Source organism: Cebus imitator, unplaced genomic scaffold, assembly GCF_001604975.1.
Source record: "Cebus imitator isolate Cc_AM_T3 unplaced genomic scaffold, Cebus_imitator-1.0 Scaffold586, whole genome shotgun sequence".
In the NCBI taxonomy this organism is placed as follows: Eukaryota; Metazoa; Chordata; class Mammalia; order Primates; family Cebidae; genus Cebus; species Cebus imitator.
The window spans coordinates 74,509-85,111 of NW_016107901.1; the positions used below are offsets into that span (position 1 = coordinate 74,509).

Sequence of the window (10,603 nt, forward strand, 5' to 3'; positions counted from 1 at the left end):
AAAAAAAAAAAAAAAAAAAGAATTCGATTGCTAATCCACCTGGTTCAGAGCTCTTTTTGGTTGGTAGGATTTTTATTACTGATTGAATTTCCAAACTTGTTATTGGTCTATTGAAGTTTTCACTTTCTTCCTGAATGAATCCTGGGAGGTTGTGTGTTTCTAGGAACTTTTCAATTTCCTCTAGACTTCTTAATTTGTGTGCATATAGGTTTTCATAATAGTCTCTGAGAATCTTTTGTATTTCTGTGGGATCGGTAATAATGTCGTCTTTGTCATTTTTTATGGTGCTTATTTGGATTATCTCATTTTTTTCTTTGTTAATCTTGCTAACAACCATCAATCTTATTTGTTCTTTTGAAGAACCAACTCTTGGTTTCATTTATCTTTTGTATGGACTTTTGGGTCAAAATTTCATTCAGTTCTCCTCTGATTTTAGTAATTACTTTTCTTCTACCAGCTCTGGGTTGGATTGTTCTTTTCATCTAGTTCCTCCAGTTGCACTGTTAGGTCATTCATTTCAGATCTTTATAACCTCTTGTTAAGGGTATTTAGCACTACAATTTTTTTTTTTTTAGACAGAATCTCACTCTGTCACCCAGGCTGGAGTGCAGTAGAGTGATCTTGGCTCACTGCAAACTTCATCTCTCAGATTCAAGCAATTCTCCTGCCTCAGCCTCCCAAATAGCTAAGATTACAGGTGTGTGCCACAATATCTGGCTCATTTTTATATTTTTAGTAAAGATGGAGTTTCGCCATGTTGGCCAGGCTGGTCTCAAACTCCTGACCTCACACTATCTACCCACATCAGCCTCGCAAAGTGCTGCTATTACAGGTGTGAGCCACCATGTCTAGCCTGCATTTTCCTCTTAACACTATTTTATCTGCATCATAAAGGTTTTGGCAAGTTGTGTGTCTATTTTCATTAATTTTAAAGAACTTTTTTATTTCTGTCTTAATTTCATTGTTCACCCAAGAGTTATTCAGAAGTAAGATTTTAATTTCCATGTTTTCGTATATTTTTGAGAGATCTTCTTGGTATTAATCCTATTTTTATTGTACTGTGATTCAAGAGTGTGCTTGGTATGGTTACATATTTTTTGAATTTATTGTTACTGTTTTATGGCTGATCACCTAGTCAATCTTAGAATAAGTTACACATATGAATGAAACATACGTATATTCTATGGTTGTGCATGGAGTTCTCTACAGACATCTATTAGGCTCAATTCGTCACATGTCAAGTTTAAGCCCAGAATTTCTTTGTTAGTTTTCAGCCTTGATGATCTAACACTGTCAGTGGGGTGTTAAGTCTCCCCACAATTACTGTGTGACTATCTAAGTCTTTTTGTAAGTCACAAAAAATTTGTTTTATGAATCTGGGTGCTCCTATGTTGGGTATGTATATGTTTAGAATAGTTAGGTCTTCTTGTTGAATCAAACGTTTTATCATTATGTACTGGTCTTCTTTGTCCTTTCTGATTGTTGTTGGTTTAAAAATCTGTTTTAGGCTGGGTGTGGTGGCTCATGCCTGTAACCCCAGCACTTTGGGAGGCCAAGGCAGGTGAATCACAAGGTTAAGAGATCGAAACCATACTGGCCAACATGGTAAAACTCCATCTCCACTAAAATATAAAAAATTAGCCAGGCTTGGTGGCATGCACCTGTAATCTCCACTACTTCAGAGGCTGAGGCAGGGGAATTGCTTGAACCTGGGAGGCAGAGGTTGCAGTGAGCTGAGATCGCACCACTGCACTCTAGCCTGGCAACAGAGCAAGACTCTGTCTCAAAAAAAAAACAAAATCTGTTTTATCTGATATGAAAATAATGGCTCCAACTTTTCTTTGTTTTCTGTTTGCTTGGTAGATCTTCTCTATCCTTTTACTTTGAACCTGTGGGTATCTTTACATGAGAGATAGGTGTCTTGAAGATAGCAGACTGTTGGGGCTTGTCTTTTTGTCCAACTTGACATGCTATTCCTTTTAAGTGGGGCTTACTGCTACATTCTGGGTTAATATTGATATATCAGATTTTGATCTTGTCATTATGTTGTTGGCTGTTTATTTCGTAGGCTTAGTTATGAAGTTACTTTATATTGGCTGTAGGCTATAGGCTATGTACTCGAGTGTGTTTTTGAAGCGGCATGTTTCAGATCTTTGTTTTCATGTTTAGCACTCCCTTAAGGACTTCTTGTAAAGGTGGTCTGGTGGTGACAAATTTTCTTAGTGCTTGCTTATCTGAGAAGGGTTTTATTTCTCCTTCACTTATGAAGCTTAGTTTGGTGGAACACAATATTCTTACTTAGAAATTCTTTTCTTTTTTTTATTTTTATTTTTTGAGACAGAGTCTCACTCTGTTGCCAGGCTGGAGTGCAGTGGCGCAATCTCAGCTCACTGCAACCTCCACCTCCTGGGTTCAAGCAATACTCCTGCCTCAGCCTCCCAAGCAGCTGGGACTACAGGTGCATGCCACTATGCCCAACTAATTTTTTGTATTTTTAGTAGAGACGGAGTTTCACCACTGGCCAGGCTGGTCTTGAACTCCTAACCTCATGATCCACCTTCCTCGGCCTCCCAAAGTGCTGGGATTACAGCATAAGCCACCGTGCCCAGCCAGAAATTATTTTCATTAAGAATACTGAAAACAAACCTTGATTATTTTCTCTGTCCTCTGTCTTATAAAGTTTCTGCTACAACATCTACTGCTAGTCTGTTGGAGTTCCCTTTATAGATGACCTGAACTTTCTCTATAGCTGCCTTTAAGATTTTTTTTCTTAGCTGGACATGGTGGTGGGTGCCTGTAGTCCCAGTTACTTGGGTAGCTGAGGCAGGAGAATCACTTGAACCTGGAAGGTAGAGGTTGCAGTGAACCAAGACTGCACCATTGCACTCCAGCCTGGATGACAGAGTGAGACTCCATCTCAAAAAAATAAAAAAAGATTATATTCTTTTTCCTTGACCTTGGTAAAGCTGATGACTATGTACCTTGGTGATGGTCATCTTGTGTAGTATCTTCTAGGGGTTGTCTGTATTTTTTAAATTTGTATGTTCTCCTCTCTAACAAGTTTGGGAAATTTTTCATGGACTATCCTCAAATATGTTTTCCAAGTTACTCTCTCTCCTTCTCTTTTGGGAATGCCAATGAATTGTAGGTTTGGTCTTTTTACATAATCCAATATTTCTCAAAGATTTTATTCATTTTTTAATTCATTTTAAAAATTTTTGTCTGGGTTGATTTGAGGAGCTGGACCACAGGTTCTGCTACTGATGCTTCTAATTTTATTGTAGAATTCCTAAAGTGAATCTTTCAGTTTCAGAAGTTCAGTTTGGTTCTTTCTTTCTTTTTCTTTTTTTTGAGAAGAGTCTCGCTTTATTGCCCAGGCTGGAGTGCAGTGGCATGATCTTGGCTCACTGCAACCTCCACCTCCCGGGTTCAAGTGATTCTCCTGCTTCATTCAGCCTCCCAAGTAGTTGGGATTACAGATGTGTGCCACCATGCCCGGCTATTTTTTGTATTTTAGTAGAGACGGGGTTTCATCATGTTGGCCAGGCTGGATTCAAACTCCTGACCTCAAGTGATCCACCCACCTCAGCCTCCTAAACTGCTAGGATTACAGGCATGAGCCATTGTGCCTGGCTGGTTCTTTCTTAAAATGGTTATTTAATCTTTTAGCTCCTGGATTGTTTTACTGAATTCCTTGGATCAACTTTCTCTTTAATCCCATTGAGCTTCCTTGCCATCCAGATCTTGAATTTTATTTCCATCATTTCAATATTCACAATCTGGCTAACAATCATTTCTATGGGACTAATGTGTTTGTTTGTAGGTAAGGGGGCACACTGGCTTTTTGAGTTTGCACTGATTCTTTCTCATGTGTAAGAGTTAGTGTTCCTTTCTGTTTACAATAGCAAAGACCTGGAACCAACCCAAACGCCCATCAATGATAGACTGGACAAAGAAAATGTGGCACACATACACTATGGAATACTATGAAGCCATAAGAAATGATGAGTTCGTGCCCTTTGTAGGGACATGGATGAATCTGGAAACCATCATTCTCAGCAAACTGACACAAGAACGGAAAACCAAACACTGCATGTTCTCACTCATAGGCAGGTGTTGAACAATGAGAACACGGGGACACAGGGAGGGGAGCATCACACACTGGGGTCTGTTGAGGGGTGGGAGGCTAGGGGAGGTACAGCGGGGGGTGGGGAGGTTGGGGCGGATAACAATGGGAGAAATGCCTGACGTAAGTGAAAGGGGGATGGAGGCAGGAAACCACCATGGCATGTGTGTACCTATGCAACAATCCTGCATGATCTACACACGTACCCCAGAACTTAAAGTACAGTAAAAAAAATAAATGTCTACAGCTTTTTCTATACCAATCATACCTCAATAAAGTGATTTAAATTTTTTTAAAAAAAGAGTTAGTGTTCCTTTCACTGTGATGCAAGTTGAATATAGTCAGCTGGCTTCATTTTAGGGTGTTTTCAGAGGGTCGGGAGTATGTATAGGATGTTTCTTTGTTGCTTAATCTTTGCCTTAGTTTTCAAAGGTGCTGTATATTGTAAAAATATTTTTGTGTTGTATTTTCGGCTGTGATCCAGTAGGTGGCACTTAAAAGTGTAAGCCAGAAGATCGGCTCTTTCTCAGCTTTACAGCTTTTGTGTTTTCCTCAAGTTAGCAGTAGAGCTCTGTGGAGGGTGGGGGAGAGATGACCTCTGCCCCTTGTCCACTTCTGGGCCTTGGAAGAGCCCCTCTGAGCACTGCCTCCATGCCTGCATTTCTTTTATTAGGTGTTCTGATCCATGGGACTTCCTCGTGCAGGGGCCACTGTTGGCAGGCAGGTCATATCCTTTCTGGAGTGGCCCTGCAGGAGAAGGCACAACCCACTCCTCCACTGGCCTGTGAACCTGGGCATCTCACCTCTTTCAGTGATGCAAGAGTGAGGGCTCCCCTACTGCTAGGGCACCACCCAGGCCAGCAACAACTGCTCGGCTGGGAGTTGCAGGGATGAGTGGAGTCACCTAATCTGCTGTCTAGGTGCTTCCCAGGGAAACATAGAGCTTCTCCCACCTGCAGACTTCATATAAAAGCAGGACTGCTGGGCTGGAAACTCTAGCAGGTGTGAGCTGCCTAGCTGTGAACAATGGAAGTGGATGTAGTCACCTGCCCTGCTGCTAGGGAGTTTCCTAGAGGAACAAGAGGCTGTGCTTGTCAGCAGAGTTTAGACAAAAGTGATACCACTGGGCTGGAAGCTCTAGCAAGTCTGGCCTGCCTAGCTACAAATGGCGGGCATTGGGTGAAGTTGCCTATCCTGTTGTGTGGGTGTTTTCTGCAGGAACAGGAGGCTGCACCTGTTGGTAAAGCACAAACAGAAGCAGGGTCAGTGGGCCAGAGGTGGGTGCTGAGCTTTGTCTAATGATTTAGCATGGAGCAATCTTACTGCCCTCAGGTACCATAACTGCAGCCTCTGTTGGGGCTATGGTCCTGGTGCTGGTCTATTCCAGGGTGACGGCTTCCAGCAGTCCCTGGGAACTTGAAACTTGCCTCCACAAAACTCTGGGTGACTCTCTGCATTAGCTTAGAGGTGCAGGGGGTGGGTCAGAGGGATTCTTCTGTTCCAAGGCTTGCACAGGTCCCTGTGAAGACTGTAAACTCCCCAGGGGCTCTCAATCACTTATCCTTTCCTTACACTGGGGAGCTTCTCCTAGCTCCATGCTTGATCCCAGATGGGCTGCTGCCCAGCTTCACTCCTTTGTCCTCTCTGTGTCCCCTTCCTGCCTTGATGGATGCTGCTGCGACTTCTTAGAGGATCAAATATATCAAGATCAGTGTTCACTAGTCACCTTGTTTCCTCTCCAGGAGAGCAGCCCACATGATCTGCTTCTAGTCTGCCATTTTGACCTAACCCTGTATACCCAATTTTAAAATTGATCCTGGCACTTCGTCTGCTCTCAGCAAATGTTTACTGAATAAATGAGTGAACCAGTGCCATAACTTCACGTAGCCACCCCTATTACCGCATAACAAATTACTTAAAATCATAGAGGCTAAAAATAGGAATAAATATGTATTATCTCATCCAGCTTCTAAGGGTCAAAAATTTGACTTGCATGTGAAATCTGAAAGAGTCAAATTTATAGAGCTGGAAAGTAGAATGGTAGTTACCACGGTCTGCGGGGAGAGGAAAATGGGGAGACATTAGTCAAGGGTACAGCATTTCAGTTATGCAAGGTGAATAAGCTCTGGAGACATACAATACAAAAATATGACTGTACTTAATAATAGTACATTGTATACTTGAAATTTGCTAAGAGGATAGATCTTTTTTAAAATATATTTTTACAAATTTTATTATTTTTTATCCCAAAAATACATATAAATGAAAACCTGCTCTTCAAATGCAGGGAGGCCTTTGCCTAACATTGCCATATGAAAATCAGTATCAGCTCTTTAACACACAGTTTACATATATACATACACACACACACACTACTTACACATATTCCTCTGGTGGAAAAGTAGGAAACTGGGAAATTACCCTGCTTTCCAGCCTTGGAAAGGTAAATACAACCTCTCTGAACAATCTTTTTAAAGGACGAAAAGTGTAGAAACATGTAAACAACACAACTTGCTTTAGACATATACACGTTATTAAAGTAAGCACCATGTCACATCAGTGACAGTGTATTTCTTAGAGAAAAAAAAAGGAGATAATATTTGAATAAAAATGCAAAACTGAAGTACAGTTAATATGATCAAAATTGTTATGTACATGCTCCATGGAGAAATCAGGAATTCTCTCAAAGAACAGATCCATGGCCAATTTCAGTCACTTGTGACGCTGAACAGCACACCCATTGGTAGCAACCAGGATCCTTCTGTACAGTCATGGGCTTAAGCAGGGGCCATAAAGCATCTGTTTAAGTTAAACAGTCAATAATGCTTACTGACTACATTCCCACCCCCAAATACTAAGTGCAAAATCAACTTCTACGCTCAAGAGCTCAACCAGGTCAAAGCATTGGTATATATTGGGGTTGTTTGGTGCTAATCAAAGCTTAGTAAGATTCTCTGCTCAGGGGTTTGCCCCAAAAGAAAAATGTTTGTCCACAAAGTTTAACATCTATTTAAATAAAGTAACTGTACAAAGAGAACAAGCCAGGATTTCCCCTTAACCAAGGGTTCATAGTTTCCTAGGCAGCAATCCTGAAAGCACCAGCTAAAACCACGGTTCTACTAAAACATGATGTGTTGTAATCGGTGAGACTGTCTTGAAAACAAATGCCCGCAGGCAGTGCCACAGAAAAAAATTTTAACAAAACATTAGTCAGTGTATTTAAATGGTAAGGCAATCGGGTCAGCAGCAGAGGAAAAGAGTTAAGGCAATAAGAGGCATTACAGAGAGCACTGTGGCTCTCTGCGTCAGTCAAAGCCTTCCAAGAAGGAAAACGTGTCTGTGTTCTTAGTTTGCTAACTGTCAGACACTTTTTCCTCCTCCTCCTCATCCTTGTCGTCTTTCCTATTTTAGAAGTGTCTGACGACTCACGGAGCAAGACGTATTCTCTGTTACTGAACCCAAATTTGAGTGCATCCTTTTCTTTTAGTTCATAGTGTCTCTGTGACTCAGTACATTTGTTGTTTAAGAAGGTTCCATTGCCTGAGCCAAGGTCACTGATGCAGGGCTTCGCTCTTCGGCCAACCGTGCTATCGGCACAGCTATATTCCACAAGCCGATATAATAGACCGCATGCTGCTTTGAACAAGACCGGCGATCGATCGGCATGTCCGCAATGCGGCGGTGTCCACCCAGTAGGTATGCACTGTGTATGTACATGACTGGCAGCACCTCATCATTTTTAAACGGGTAGAGACGCCACCGTTTTCTGGGGATACGTGCTTCTTCTGGGGGCTCACTATATTTAATGACTACATCCTGGAAAGTGTTGGTGTCCTCAAGAAGCGCCCCCAGAAAGTTCAAAGTTTGGTTTTTCTTTTTTTTGGTTTTAATTTTTTCTTTTAAGATGGGGTTTCACCATGATGGCCAGGCTGGTCTTGAACTCCTGACTTCCGGTGATCCACCCACCTCGGCCTCCCAAAGTGCTAGGATTACAGGCCTGAACCACCGCACTCGGCCCTAGCTTGGTTTTTCTTTAACAGGCACCTCTTTTTCTTTGTTGTTGCCACCAGGCTGAGGAACCAACTCCGGAGACTCACTGCCCCCGCCACCAGCTTCATTCCTCCGGCGGTGCTCCCCGCCTGGCGTTACAAAACCCCCGCTCGTCTTCCTGAGCCTGCGGGTTCTGAGTGTCTCGATCCCGTCCCTGACCCTGCCCGCTCCCAGGCCCCCGTTAGACGTTCTCCTTCGGCGGGAATGGCCCCGGCGTCTGTCCCGGCTGCTGTCCCCAGCTCTCCCGCATTCCCGTTCCCACGGTTCCCACGGTCCTTCCGTCCTCTCCGGGGGTGATCCTCATGCTCCTGCTTCACCTTGACGGTTGCGTGGTGAGGACTTCGGGTCCTCTCACTCGGAGCAGACTTGCTTCTTCTCCCTGGGGACTTGTTTCCCTTTTTAGGTGGGGACCGGCTAACTCCTCGGGCTCGGTTCCCGCGGTGGCCCTGGCGGCCCGGCTCGCCGGCTACCACCGAGCTGTCTGGACGACGGCGGGAGGAGGGGCGGCTTCTGGGCGGAGACGCTCCCGCTTCACCACCAAGGCCGCGGGCAGCACCGCTCCCACCCAGGTGCCTTCGCTGGCTGCCTCGCTCCCGTTCGCCCTTCACCGCCTTCATTCTGATTTTGGCTGAGCGAAAGAAAGCAGATCTGTTGAGCTCCTCTAGCTGAAGGGAAATAAGAGGACAGATCTTAAGTGTTCTCACCACACACACACATACACACGCATAACAAAATGGTAATTATGTGAAGTCATGACTGTTAATTAGCCTGATTGTCACTATTATTTCACAATGTACGTTTATCTTAAATCATCAAATTGTATTCCTTAAATATATACAATTGTAATAGTCAATTATACCTCAATAAAGTTGGTGGCCAAAAAAAACTTGGTATCGGTTTAACTGAGTGATTCTGACTCAGCGTCTCTCTTGAGGAGGTAATCAAGATGTCAGCCAGGGCAACAGTTATCTGAAGACTTGATTTAGACCGAAGAATCCAGTTCTAAGATGGCCCACTCACATGGCCTGTAACTTGATGCCAGCTATTGCTAGGAGATATCAGTTCCTTGCTAGAGGGATTGTTCCATGGGACTGTTTGAATGATTTCAGGACATTGCGGCTAGCTTCCCCTATGGATATTGATCCAATAGAGAAGAAGGCAGAAGTCAAAATTCTTCTTATGACCTAAACTTGCAAGTCAGACTGTGTCATTTTAACAAAATCATACTAATTAAACAGATCAACCCCTTTTTCGCATGGGAAGGGACTATACAATGGCATCTATAACACGTGATGAGAATCCCTGGGGGCCGTCTTGGAGACAGTGGTTTCAAAACACATCCACAAGTGCTTTGGCCTCTCGTCCAAGAGGTGGAGGTTAATTCTCACTTTTTTCATTGTGGGCTGGACTTAGTGACTAGCTTCTAAACAATAGAGTATGGAAAAGTGACAGTCTGTGACAAAATCTTAAAGAGCATTATGGGTTCCTTCCCCTTCATACTCTCTTCTTGGATTTTTTGCTCTGGGGAAAGCCAGATGACATACTGTCCTCAAATTCTTGTTTTCCAGGTAAATTATTTAGTTTAGATAAAGATTTGATTCTCAGCTCAATCACCCTATGGAGAGGTCCATGTGGCAAATATAAAGGCCTATTGTCAACAGCCATCCTGAAACTGAGGCTTCCATCCAATGGTCATGAGTAAGCCATCTTTGATATAAACTCTTCGACTCCAACCAAGTCTTCAAGTAACTATAATTCTCACCAACAGATTGAAGGCAACTTTATGAGACCCTTGGCAGGAATCGCCCAGCTACACTCTCCTGAACTACTTATTCACAGAAACTGTGAGATAGTAAGAGGGTATTGTTTCAAGCCACTAAGTTTTAGTGCCATATTTAATACAGGATTAGAAAAAATATTTCCCTCCGCATATATCCAGATACCATTCTGGAGAGGAAGTTGGAATATCATCTTGATACCATCTTGGGACAGGAATTTGCTTGGGTCATCTTTACAGAGAATAATTTGCTTAAGTAGATAGGTGGAATTGATAAATCAGACTAAAATTACAGGATAAGTTTAAATCTAATCTTTCACAACTTCACTAACTCCCAATGGGCATGAACTTATATAGAAGACCACTTACAGAGAAATTTAAAACAATATTTTCAGCTAGGTGCAGTGGCTCACGCCTGTAATCCTAGCATTTTCGGAGGCCGAGGGGGGTAAATCACCTGAGGTCAGGAGTTTGAGACCAGCCTGGTCAACATGGTGAAACCCCATCTCTACTAAATAATACAAAACTAAAAAGGCCGGGTGCGGTGGCTCAAGCCTGTAATCCCAGCACTTTGGGAGGCCGAGGCGGGTGGATCACGAGGTCAAGAGATCAAGACCATCCTGGTCAACATGGTGAAAACCCCGTCTCTA

General features: G+C 43.0%; 1 pseudogene; it reads right to left on the reverse strand.

The window, feature by feature from the left end:
- Nucleotides 1–7,479: 7,479 nt before the first annotated feature.
- The window catches only part of LOC108294530, a 10,905-nt pseudogene continuing 7,781 nt past the window's right edge, over nt 7,480–10,603 (reverse strand).